At 40.2% G+C, this 12,920-nt stretch overlaps 1 non-coding gene across 1 annotated transcript; it reads left to right on the forward strand.

The window, feature by feature from the left end:
* The first annotated feature begins 2,663 nt into the window (after positions 1-2,663).
* On the forward strand, positions 2,664-2,766 carry LOC116271943. Its single transcript, XR_004180677.1, has one exon. It is a non-coding gene; the product is annotated as a U6 spliceosomal RNA (small nuclear RNA).
* The last annotated feature ends 10,154 nt before the right edge of the window (positions 2,767-12,920 follow it).

Below are 12,920 nucleotides of genomic sequence, written 5' to 3' on the forward strand. Positions count from 1 at the left end.
AACAGTAACCTGTTGTTGCCTGCCCCAGCACCCCTAAAGTCAGCAGAACAAAGAATCTGGCTTTGGCCATGGACCCTCCAAGCCCCACATTGCCAATGGTTAGCTATTGTAGCCCCTGGGAGGAGGGCCTACAGTATGATTTACATGTCACTCCTTAGGTATTTAATATATGCCCTCCGTGATTGACCGTTCATAGAGGAATGGCCAGGGAAGGAATCCTCCTCTGGGGTCCATATGTATTATCTGTGTGACCTATTATGAGCTTCCCAGTGACTTTGGCACAGATACAGGACCCAAAGGAACCATGGGGAGCTGAGAAGGTGTGGTGCCATTGCCTAGGGCAGAAGCCCTTGGTGGCTGCATTGTTATCCAGGAATGAAAGGTTGGCCTGTATTTTGCCCGAGGGGTGTGATTTACCCTGGTTAGTAACTGTGCCTGCTTTATCGTTTTGACCATAGGTTGACATGCTCCAACAGCATTGTGGACTGGGCCCACACCTGCACTGAGGTGACCAGTGTTTCCAACTGCTGAATCTGCACCGCTCTTCCAGCAGCAGCTGTGGATGGCTTGCCCTGGCACATACATCTAGCTTCTATGGAAAACTGGACATGGTTAGACATTTGGGGTCCCATGGCCATTTGGAATGCAACATGACAAGCTTTGGATAGAGGATCCCACAAAACCCATAGCATGCCTGCCCCCTGGCTGACCCATAGCGACTATGATGGATGGGGCTGGTTAGTGGGAGAACATGTGGTGCCCCTACCACAGGTACCACAATGTATAGAGCAGCACTGGGGCAAGGCCACCATGGGGCGGCTACCTGCCATAGCCTGCACAAATATAACATATGTCACCACACAAAAGGTGCAGTGGAATAGGCGGCCTCATCAACGCTGGGCCCCAGTGGACTTAGTGCCCCCCTGGAAATTTATAGACCTATGAAGACACAGGATGGTCATCTTTGCCAGTGAAATGGACTGGCTGATGTACCTAGGGGGGACCTTACGTGCCTGCCGCTGTTATTCCCACATTACCTAGATGCCCAAATAACTGGGAGGCACTACGTTCCCAGTTTTTGTGAGTGCGACAAACCCCCTGGTGGCTCTGCCCCTTAGCATTAACCATCCCTGAAGCAGGTGTCACCTGTAGAAACCCAAGTTACCGCCCTTGCAGAGCACACTGCTTGAGCCTTGAATTACACCCAAGTTGCCTTCCTTCTGTTGACAGATGAGGTTGATCAAACCAGGAAGGTGGTACTGCAGAACTGGGTGGCCCTCAACATATTAACTGCTGCCCAAGGTGGCACCTGTGCTCTTTTGGGAACGCAATGTTGTGCCTTCATCCCTGACAATGAACAAAACATAACAGCAGTTTTGCAAGAGTTTCCCAGGAAATCAAGGCAGTTGACAGCCTTACTGATGACCCCCTACAGACATGGTGAGCATCTTTAGGCTCTGGCCTATGCTGGACCCTAATAATTATGGGCAGCATAGCAGGAATATTAGTAGTGAGTTGTTGCTCCCTATATTGCTGCTGTGGCCTATGAGTCCAAAGTTCCACCCTGTGGGCACGTCTCCCCACTACAAGGACTCCCTCGGCCTACAGGGTGGATTGCTGTGCTGCAATCAGGAGTAGGCTGAGGTAGACATCTGGTACAGTCTGACACAGCAGGTTTGGAGCATAGGCGCACAACCCCGTGCAATATGTAATCACATTTATGTAGCCATTTGATGTAACCTGCTTGTGTGAGCTCATATGAGGCTTTAAGCCATTATCGTCTGTAATATAACTGCACTGCTGACTCTGTAGGAGGGGAGAGAATAAAGCCATGTCCCAACTGCGTATGATCCCTCAAGTGTTCTTTCCATTACCCTCCACCTGTCCACAAATTCCCTTCAGACCCCAGCTCAGGTTGGAACCTGACAGATGGTACCACATGACTGTTGCCATTTCACTTATTAGTGAGGGGCTAATTATTGTGTGTGTGTATTTTTTCAAGTGGGCAAGGCATGGTAGGTCACACCTATAATCTCATCACGTTGGGAGGATGTGAGCCCTGGAGTTCAAGATCAGCCTGGGCAACATAGCAAGATCCCATCACTACAGAAAAATTAAAAATTAACTGGGCATGGTGGCATGTGCCTGTAGTTCTAGCTTCTTGGGAGCTTGAGGCAGGAGGACCACTTGAGCCCAGGAGTTTGAGGCTATAGCGAACTATGATCACACAACTGCATTCTAGCCTGGGCAAAAGACCAAGACCCTGTCTCAAAGTCTCAACAAACAAAAGCTTATAACATTTCATGGAAGCCTCATCTTCCTCAGATATGATATTCTGGCTTTCTATTATAGTGGGTTACTGGCTTTCTGAATTGTTTTCTAAGAGCTTCACATTTGTGTTCCTGGCATATTTTGTAAGTAGGTCCTGGCCAAGCTTCTTAGAGAACAAGTCACTCATTTTTTTTTTCTCTCTTCAGGTGTCTTTGCAGCACAGTACTTCCGTGAAATACAAAGTTAAATCTTAGACAATGTGCTATACAATATATCTTCAATATTTGAAAATAGAGACTCATATCTGCATCTTAGGATTAAATCACTAAATTGTTTTACCTACAGTATAATAAGCCCATATTACTTTTAACCGTAAGACCCAACAGCTATGCGTGCTTTGGCAGCACATTTACTAAAACTGGAATGATACAGAGAAGATTAGCGTGGTCCCTGTACAAGGATGACATGCAAATTCATGAAGTGTTCCATATTTTAAAAAAAAAAAAAGATCTAGTGGCTGGCACGGAGTAGTTCCTTTATTATTACTGCTTGGTTCATTATTAATCTATCAAGGTGTAATGAGGCAAAAACTGATATTAACAAAAAAATTAATAACATTTGGAGGCATCATATTTATTGAGGCATTTTTAAGAGAAAACTGATATTTCATAAAGTTTTTTTCAAGAACATTTTTACTTTTAAATATTTTGGGGCCAGGCACAGTGGCTCACCCCTGTAATCTAAACACTTTGAAAGGCCAAGGCGGGAGGATCACTTGAGGAATTCAAGACCAGCGTAGGCAACATAGTGAGACCTTGTCTCTATAAAAAATTAAAGAAAAATTAGCTATTTATAGTGGTGCATACCTATAGTCCCAGCTACTTGAGAGGCTGAGTGGGAAGGATCCCTTGCGCTCAGTAGTTGGAGGTTAGAGTGAGCCATGATTGTACCACTATACTCCAGCCTGAGCAATGAAGCAAGATTCTATCTCTGAAAAAAACAATTATGCATCTTTGCTGTATTTGAGATAGTCCAAATGTGAAAACATTAAAAGATAACTTCCCATTCAGAAATCAGAAAACATTTTTCAATAACAAATAATAAGACTATTATGTTTTCAGTCAAATGTTACATGCTTCTTCTCAGATTCTGGGAATGTTGCACTTTCAACAAAGTGTCCAATCAAATAAACCCAGACACACAGATATCTCTCCTCAAAAAATCAATGCAATTAAAAAAATAGTGACATGCCGTCTATGAAGACTATGAAGAAGCTATGCCCTGGTGATTTAATATTAGGATGGAGATGGAAGAACTGAGATGTCATGCAAAACTCTGAGTACCTTAAAATTGTGGCTTGAATGAAGCATTGCAGAAGAAGGAGAAGTAGAGGGAAGTCTTCACTTGGGAAGGCCCCAAGAATGATCTACATGAGTGAATCAAATAGCCAGGCACAAAGAGGTATAGAACTGCTTTTCTCCCAGCACAAGCATGTCTGAGTCTCACGTTAGACAGCTGAGTTTTATTCCTATAGAAGTCTAGCTATTTATGCAAATGTCTGAGATGCGTTTTCAGTTGCTTACGCAGGGAGCTCCAGCTTGCAAGTGGAAGGGTCACGTGGGAGCCCAGGCAGGAACCCTACTCACCTGAGACTTTCTCCTCAGCGTGGGGCCTGCAGGTGCCCACCTTCCCCATGTGGGCCACCTTATCAGAAGGAGTCTGAAATGTTGAAGTCCACAGGAAACAGTAAAAGAATGAGGGTTCTAGATTCTGCCACAAATAATCCTGTGTCCGCAGGCAATTAATTTTGCTGTACCTTTTTCTTCACATACTAGAAAGAGCTGAAAAGAAATCTTTGAGATCTCCCAAACATCCTCTGATTTTAGAGATGGGACTCATGATAACAAGGATAGGAGTGACTTTCCTGGCATCATTTCACCCATTCATTCACCCACTGAGTGTTTACTTTGTGCCAGGCATATTGGACCTCAGGGAGCTTACAGTGAGGAGACCAACAAATTTCCTGCAGCGGAAGTTTGGAAGAAAGCGTAGAACAGAGAAAGCCTGCCATTCTCTGCAGGAACCAGGGACACCTTCACAGAGGAGGGAACATATAAGCTCAGTTTTGAAGTAGGCATTTGCCTTCGGCCAGGGAGGAACTACATTCCAGGAAAACAAGACTATTCCATGACAAGCTCAGGAGGTATTAACACATTGAGTATTCAAATAGCAGCAAGTTCAGCCAGTGGAATATCAGACTAGAGAGGAAATGATTAAGGGCTTGAAATGTTCCATATTTCCACAAGGAAATAATTTTAGTTGGCATATGAACTAACATTTGTTACTATAATAGTTATAGCAGAGAAATGCAACTAGAATTTGAAACCTATGCCTTTAAGGAGAATGTTGCTTAGAACAAGAGTAAAACTAAACAGAGAGTAGTGTGAAATGCCTGTAAAGCAATAGTGGTGGTAAAACTTGAAAACAACAAAAGGTGGAAGATGAAAGGGGGAGGGAGGAAGGGAAGGCGGGGGCAGAGGTTAAAAAACTATCAATTACTATGCTCAATACCTGGGTGACGGATCAATCATACCTCAAACCTCAGCACCATGCAAGGAACAGGCAGGTGCAATGCAGGAAAGGGCATAGCAGATGTGAGAGCTATTTAGAAGGTAGTCCATAGGAAATGGCCATTACTGGATATGGCTATTAATGGAGAAGGTATCCAGGATGATTGTTCAGCTATCCATTTGGACAACGGGGCAAATGGCAGGACCATTCTCCAGGATAGAGAACACAAGAAGAGTCAGGAGGAATGATGTTGCATGTTCACCACGAGCAGGGGCATTAATTTCAACCAACAGTCTGTAGTTCACAGGCTGGCTATAAACACACCCGTGGATACCAACTTGAATATTGGGAACGGGGACCCGGGGAAAGGAGATGCCCAGTGCTGTGACCTCTGGACTGGAACCCTGCTGAAATGATTAGGAGGGCTAAATGTTTCTCTTCTGCTTAATAACGTAAGTTCTATCTCACAGGCTCAGCAGCTGCCCTGTAGCTAGTTGTTGAGGGGGGCAAGACAGCTATTAATTAAGGTGTGCAGTCTAGCTGACACCTGATAGTACTGCTGTGTCCTCTGGCACACAGCAGCCCATGTCTCCAATTTAAAAGGGCAAAAATTAAAAGCCATGCAACCTGACCTCACAAGCTTGACCTCCCCTGAACTGTGGCTGGATCCCTAGACATACACCAGGCAGAATCCACGTCTGTACATTTAGTCCCTGCAGCCTGCAGAAACCTAACACCTTTTCCCACCCACTTCCAGTGCCACCAGGAAATTAGCACTCACCTGGGTACTGGGTCATAATTAAACTGAACAAAAAGACAGCTGCTCCTACCTTTCTTTTTTAATCACCAACATGCAGCCTTGGGGATTACCAGCTTTGGGTTGATTTAGGGAGGATTACTCTTTCATTAGTTTCCAGGGTCAGTTCCAATACACTAACATGAGAGCCCTTTAAGATGCCCTTCCATGCCAACAGTTCATCCCTTTCCATGACTGAAAGGTTAGGTTTTTGGAAGCCACTGGCAGCCTACTATTTGCCAGATCCCCAAATATCTGATGTTTTAACCAGAAACAACACCCCAAAATGATTCTGCACTGATTTTCTAGTGTATATGAGATGTCACTCTAAATCCCCAATGTAGTCTCTAATAATGATGAGAAGGAACAAACGTGGGAAAAGAACAAATGTAGAGAGCTCAAGCTTCTGCATAACAAAGAAAACCATTTACAGAGTGAAGAGAATTCACAGAGTAGGAGAAAATATCTGTATACCACACATCTGATAAGGGGTTAATATCCCAAATATATAAGAAACTCAACTTAATAGCAAGAAAACAAATAACCTGATGTTTAAATGGACAAAGGACTTGAATAGATTTTTTTTAAAAGAAGACATACAAATAGCCAACAGATTTATTTAAAAATGCTCAACATCACTAATAATCAAGGAAATGCAAATTAAAATCACAATGAGAGATTATCTTACACATGTTAGAATGACTGCCATCAAAAAGACAAAAGATAACAGGCACTGGCAAGAATGTGGAAAAAAAGGACCACTTGTATACTGTTGTAATGTAAATTAGTACAGCCATTATGGAAAAGAGTATGGAGGTTCCTCAAAAAACTAAAATTAGAATACCATATGATCCAGTAACCCCACTTCTGGGTATATATTAGAAAGAACTGAAATCAGTACACTGAGGAGATATCTGTACTCCCATGCTCACTGCAGCATTGTTCACATAGCCAAGATATGGTATCATGCTAGGTGCCCATTAACAGAGAAAATGTGGTATACATACACAATAGAATACTAGTCAGCCTTTAAAAAGAAGGAAATTCTGTCACTGGGACAATATTGTGAAATATTGGACTGTGTGAAATAATCTACGCACAGAAAGACAAATACTACACAATCTCACTTATATGTGCAATTTAAAATAGTCAAAGTTACAGAAGTAAAAAATAGAAAGATAGTTACCAGGAGAGTGGATGAGAGATGCTGACCAAAGAATACAAAGTTGCAGTTAGATAGGAGAACAAATTGAGATCTATTGCACAGTACGGTGACCATAGTTAATAATAATGTATTATATATTTCAAAACTGCTAAAAGAATAGATTTTAAATGTTCTCAGTATAAAAAACATAAAGTATGTGATACATATGTTAATTAGCTTGATCTAATCATTCCACAGCAAATACACATATCAAAACAGTACATTGTGCCCCATACTCCATTAACATACATAATTGTCAATTAAAAGTAAAATTTTTTTTTGAGACAGATTCTCACTCTGTCACCCAGGCTGAAGTGCGGTGGTGCAATCTCAACTCACCGCAACCTCTGCCTCCCAGGTTCAAGCGATCCTCCCACCTCAGCCTCCAGAATAGCTGGGACTACAGGTGTGTGACACTGTGCCCACCTAATTTTTTAGTAAAAACAGGGTGTCACCACATTGGCCAGGCTGGTCTCAAACTCCTGACCTCATGTGATCCACCCACCTCTGCCTCCCAAAGTGCTGGGATTACAGGTGTGAGACACTGTGCCCAGCCTAAAAATAAAACTTAAAAAAAAAAATAGTTGAAGAAGGATATACCATGCCACCATTAATCAAAAGATAGCAAGAGAAGCTATATTAATTTCAGGCAGAGCAAGCTTCAGGGAAAGGAAAGGTATCACAGATAAAGATGGGACACTGCATAATGCTAAGGGGGTCAGTCTCCAAAAAGGCATAACAATCTTTAATGTGTATGTGCCTAACAACAGAATATCAAAATGTGTGAGGCAAAAATTAATAGAAATGCAAAGAGAAATAGAAGAATCCACTATTATAGTGGACACTTCAAAGCCCTTCTATCAGAAATTGACAGATTCAGCGGGCAGAAATTCAGTAAGAACACACTTGAATTCAACAACACCATCAATCAACTAAATATAATGGATATTTATAGACTAATTCATCCAGCAACAGCAGGACACACATTATTCTCAAGTTCATGTGAAATACTCACCAACATAGACCATATTCTGGGCTCTTAAAACACCTTAACAAATTTTTAAAAAATAGAAATCATGAAATTGGATCCTTATCTTATACCATATATAAAAATCAACTCAGAATGGATAAAGGACTTAAATATAAAACCTGAAATGTACAACTGAAAGAAGAAAACACAAGGGGAAACTCCATTATTTTGGCCTGAACAATAACAGAAAGATAGCTGGAAAATCTCAAATTACTTGGAGATTAATCAACACACTTCTAAATTACACATGGGTCAAAAAAATCAAGAGAAATTTAAAAATATTTTGAATTAAATGAAAATGAAAATACAGCTCATCAAATTTTGTGGGATGCAGCAAAAGTAGTGCCTGGGGAAATTTAGAGCATTATATGCACATATTAGTAAAGAGGAAAGCTCCAAAATCAATAATCTTCCACCTTGGAAAACAAGAAAAAGAAAAGCAATTAAACCTGACGTAAGCAGAAGACAAGAAATAACAATTAGAGTAGAAATCAATGAAACTGAAACAGGAAATCAATAAAGAAAATCAACAAAACCAAAAGCTGGTTCTTTGAAAAAAATCAATAAAATCAATGAGCCTCTAGCCAGGCTAACTAAAAAGCCAGGGTGGTGGTGGGAAGGGCAAATTACTAGTATCAGAAATGACAGAGGAGACATCACTACAGATGTCACAGACATTAAAAGGATAATAAAAGAATTCTATGAACAACTCTATGATCACAAATCTGATAACCTAAATGAAATTGATCAATTCCTTGAAAGATAAAATCTGCCAAAACTCACACAAGAAATGACAATCTAAATAGATCTATATTTATTAAAGAAGTTGAAGCAATAATTAATAAACTTAAAAATACAGAAAATTCCAGGCCTAAATGGGTTCACTGTTGAATTCTGTGAGCCATTTAAGGAAGAAATTATACCAATTCTCTAAAATCTCTTTCAGAAGATAGAAGTAAAAACAAAACAATCAGGATTTATCCTATGAGCCCTGATTTATCCTATGAGGCCAGCATTACCTAATACCAAAACCAAACAAAGACATTGCAAGAAAAGAAAACTACAGACCAATATCTCTCATGAACATAGATACAAAAATCCTTTGCAAAATATTAACATACTAAGTCCAAGAAAGTAAAAAAGAATTATATATCACAACCACAAGATTTATCCCAAGTATGCAAGGCTGGTTCAACATTCAGAAATCAATTAACATAATCTATCACATGAACAGGTTAAAGAAGAAAAATAACACTGTATCTTTTTTGTTGTTGTTGTTTGTTTTTTTAGACAGTCTCACTCTGTACCAGGCTGGAGTGCACTGAAACAATCTTGGCTCACTGCAAACTCTGCCTCCCGGTTTCAAGTGATTATTGTGCCTCAGCCTCCCAGATTGCTGGAATTACAGGTGTGGGCCACCACACCCAGTTAACTTTTTTTATATTTTTAGTAGAGACAGGGTTTTGCCATGTTGACCAGGCTGGCCTTGAACTCCTGGCCTCATGTGATCCACCCACCTCGGCCTCCCAAAATGCTGAGATTACAGATGTGAGCCACTGCACCCAGCCTATCAATAGATGCAGAAAATGCCTTTGACAAAGTCCAATACCCACCCATGATAAAAACTCTCAGGAAACTAGGAATAGAGGGGAACTTGCTCAATTTGATCAAGAATATCCATTAAAAACCTATAGCTAACATTATACTTCATGGTGAGAAACTTAAGGTTAAGAAACTTAAGGTTAAGACCATAATGGCAAGGATGTCCCCTCTCACCACTCCTTTTTGTCATCATATAGGAAGTCCTAGCTAATGCACTAAGACAAGAAAAGGAAATAAAAGGGATACAGACTGGGAAGGAAGAAATAAAACTCTGTTCATAAATGACAGGGTAGTCTATGTCAAAAATCCAAAGAATCAACAAAAAAATTCTGGAACCAGTAAGCAATTATAGTAAGGTTACAGGACACAAGGTTAATATACAAAATCAATTGCTTTCCCATATACCAGCAATAAGCAAGTGGAATTTGAATTTAAAAACACAATACCACTTATATTAGCCTCCCAAAACATAAAATACTTAGGTATAAATCAAACAAAATATGTACAAAATCTGTATGAGGAAACCTTAAAAGCTCTGATGACAGAAATTAAAGAACTAAATGGAGAGATATACCATGTTCATGAATAGGAAGAGTTAATATTTGGCCAGTCATGGTGGCTCACACCCGTAATCCCAGCATGTTAGGAGGCCAAGGCAGGAGAATCACTTGAGCCCAAGAGTTCAAGACCAGCCTGGGAAACATAGTGAGACTCTGTCTCTCCAAAAATTTTAAAAATTCACCAGGCATAGTGATGTGCTCCTGTTGTCCCAGCTACTCAGTAAGCTGGGGCAGAGAATCACTTGAGTCCAGGATTAAGGCTGCAGTGAGCCATGATCACACCACTGCACTCCAGCCTGGGAAACAGAGTAAAACCCAGTCTCAGAAAAAAACAAAACAAAAACCCTCAATATTTTCATATCAATTCTTCCCAACATGAGTTATAGATTCATTGCAATCCCAGTCAAAAACCTGGCAAGTTATTTTGCATAAATATTTTTAAAAACTAATTCTAAAGTTTATATGGAGAGGCAAAAAGGCCTAGAATAGGCAACACAATATTAAAGGAAAAAAACTAAGTTGGAGAACTGACACTACCTTACTTCAAGACTAAGAAGCTACAGTAATTAAGGTAGTGTGCTACTGATGAAATAATAGACCAACATATCAAAGGAACAGAATTCAGAACCCAGAAACAGACCCACATAAACATAATCAACTGATCTTTGACAAAGAAGCAAAGGAAATACAATGGAACAAAGATCATCTTTTTAACAAACAAGGCTAGGCCCGGACATGAAAAAAAAAAAAAAAATGAATCACAGAGGCTAAATGTAAAGTAAAAAACTATAAAACTCCTACAGGATAATAACATAGGAGAAAACCTAGATGATCTAGGGATTTGTCTTGTCTAGAGACAGGTCTCGCTCTGTTGTCTAGGCTGAAGTGCAATGGCATGACCATAGCTCACCAGAGCCTCAAATTCCTGTGCTCAAGGGAGTCTCCCACCTCAGCCTCCTGAGTAGCTGGACTACAGGAGCACATCACCACATCAAGTTTGTTTATTTATTTATTTAGACTAAGATGGTAGGCTATAAAATAAGTCACAACAGATTGAAAAGGATTAAAATGATTGAGACAAATTCTGACTATAATGAAATTAGAAATCAAGAGATCTGCAAAATCCCCAAATGTTTAGAAGTTAAACATGCTTGTAAGTAAATGTGCTTGTAAGTAATCAATGAGTCAAAAAAGAAATCACAGGAAGACAAGAAAATATTTTGAACTGAATTAAAATGAAAACACAGTATATCAAAATTTGTAAGATGGAGCTACTGCAGTGCTGAAAAGGAAATTTATAGCTTAAATTGTATTAGAAAAAAGGTATAAAAATCAATGGTTTAGGCTTCTACTGTAAATAGCTACAGAACAAATTAAACCCAAAGTATGTATAAGAAAGAAAATAGGCTGGGTGTCGTGGCTCACGCCTGTAATCCCAGCACTTTGGGAGGCCGAGGCAGACCGATCACCTGAGGGCAGGAGTTCAAGACCAGCCCAACCAATATGGAGAAACCCCATCTCTACTAAAAAAATACAAAATTAGCTGGGCGTGGTGGCACATGCCTGTAATCCCAGCTGCTCAGGAGGCTGAAGCAGAAGAATCGCTTGAACGTCAGAGGCGGAGGTTGTGGTTGAGCCGAGATCGTGCCACTGCACTCCAGCCTGGGCAGCAAGTGTGAAACTCCATCTCAAAAAAAAGAAAAGAAAAGAAAAGAAAGAAAATAATAAAGAGGAAAAAAATCAAATAACAGACAATGAACATTGAAAATCAGTGAAACCAAATACTGGTTATTTTACTGTAAAACATGACACAATAGAAAAGTACACAAACAAAAAAATACATATACAGCACAATGATTTATCAAATACCATGAAACTACCACATGGTCTTTGAAGAAAGACCATGACCAGCACCCAGAGGCATCCTCCCATCATGTCCCCTCCCAATTCTGTCTTTCCCGAAGTAATGACTATCCTAACTCATGCAAATAACTTCCTTGCTTTTTATTACCACCAATGAAGGCACCTAAGAACTTGAAAGTCCAGAGTTATTTTACCTATTTTTTTAAACTTCATATAATTCAGTATGTACTAGATATGTTTGTTGGCCATTCACATATCTGCCTTTGTGTGTTCAAATCTTAACCAAGCTGCCTTTGAAAAGATGAGCAAAAAAAGCTGACAACCTTCTACCTATGCTAAGCAAGGCAAGAGAAGTCTCAAATTACCAACATTAGCAATAAAAGGAAGGACATAAGTAGAAATCTTACAGATATTAAAATAGGAAAACATCATGAACAACTTTATGTTAATTAGACAACCTACTTTACACAAAACAACTAAACCAGCTAGGTGTATAGGAATATGCCAAAATAGGCCGGGCACAGTGGCTCACACCTGTAATCCCAGCACTTTGGGAGGCTGGGGCGGGTGGATCACCTGAGGTCGGGAGTTCAAGACCAGCCTGGCCAACATAGTAAAACCCTGTCTCTACCAAAAATACAAAAAGTAGCTGGGTGTGGTCGTGCACGACTGTAATCCCAGCTACTTCAGAGTCTGAGGCATGAGAATCACTTGAACTTGGGAGGCTGAGGTTGCAGTGAGACAAGATCACACCACTGCATTCCAGCCTGGGCAACAGAGTGAGACTTCATCTAAAAAAAAGAAAAAATAATAAGTATTTGTATGTATGTATGTATATATATATTTTTTTCCCCAAAATAAATACTTAAGGAAATTTCTTACCTGTTAAAAACCTTCCGAACTGTTCCTAGACTCATGTGAAACCCTAAGTCATTTAAAAGAGAGGATTACACGTCAAGTTAGGCCCCCAAAAACATCTTTAAGTGCCTATAATGTGTGCTACACACTGAGAATTCAAATTAA

This window comes from Papio anubis, chromosome 1 (assembly GCF_008728515.1).
Source record: "Papio anubis isolate 15944 chromosome 1, Panubis1.0, whole genome shotgun sequence".
Lineage (NCBI taxonomy): Eukaryota > Metazoa > Chordata > Mammalia > Primates > Cercopithecidae > Papio > Papio anubis.